The sequence below is a fragment of the Myotis davidii genome, unplaced genomic scaffold, assembly GCF_000327345.1.
Source record: "Myotis davidii unplaced genomic scaffold, ASM32734v1 scaffold79, whole genome shotgun sequence".
In the NCBI taxonomy this organism is placed as follows: domain Eukaryota; kingdom Metazoa; phylum Chordata; class Mammalia; order Chiroptera; family Vespertilionidae; genus Myotis; species Myotis davidii.
In genome coordinates, this window is record NW_006294339.1 from 1,364,277 (window position 1) to 1,364,916 (window position 640).

Here is a 640-nt window from a genome sequence, read left to right on the forward strand (position 1 = left end):
TCTTGAACCTCCCCATCCTTTGCATTCTTGTTCTTTGCTTCCACATTTTAGACATGTATTTCTGATTTGGGCAAAGGAGAGTGAATAAACATGTCTCTAAATAAGATACACAAATGATGCCCTGGTCTGTGTGGCTCAGTTGTTTGGGTGTAGTCCCCTGCACCAAAAGGTTGCCGGTTGGATTCCCAGTCAAGGCACATGCCCAGGTTGCAGGCAGGGGGCATGCAGGAGGCAGCTGATTGATGTTTGCTCTCACTTCAATGCTTCTTTCTCTCTCTCCCTCTCCCTTCTTCTCTTCTCTAAAAATTCAATTTAAAAATATCTTCAAAACAAAAAAGATACACAAATGGCCAATAGGAATATGAAGAGGTGTTCAATATTCATTAGTCATTAGGAAGAAGCAAATCAAAATCACAATGCAAAACCCACTTCACCTGCTAGAATAGCTACAATTTTTTGTTAATCCTCACCCAAGGATATTTTTCCAGTGATTTTTTAGAGAGTGGAAGTGGGGGAGAGGGGAGAAAAGAGAAACATGGATGTGAGAGAGACATATCAATTGATTGACTCCAGCATATGCCCCAACTGGGCTGGGAATAAAACTTGCAATTGACCTGAGAATGGAATCCCCAACCCTCCA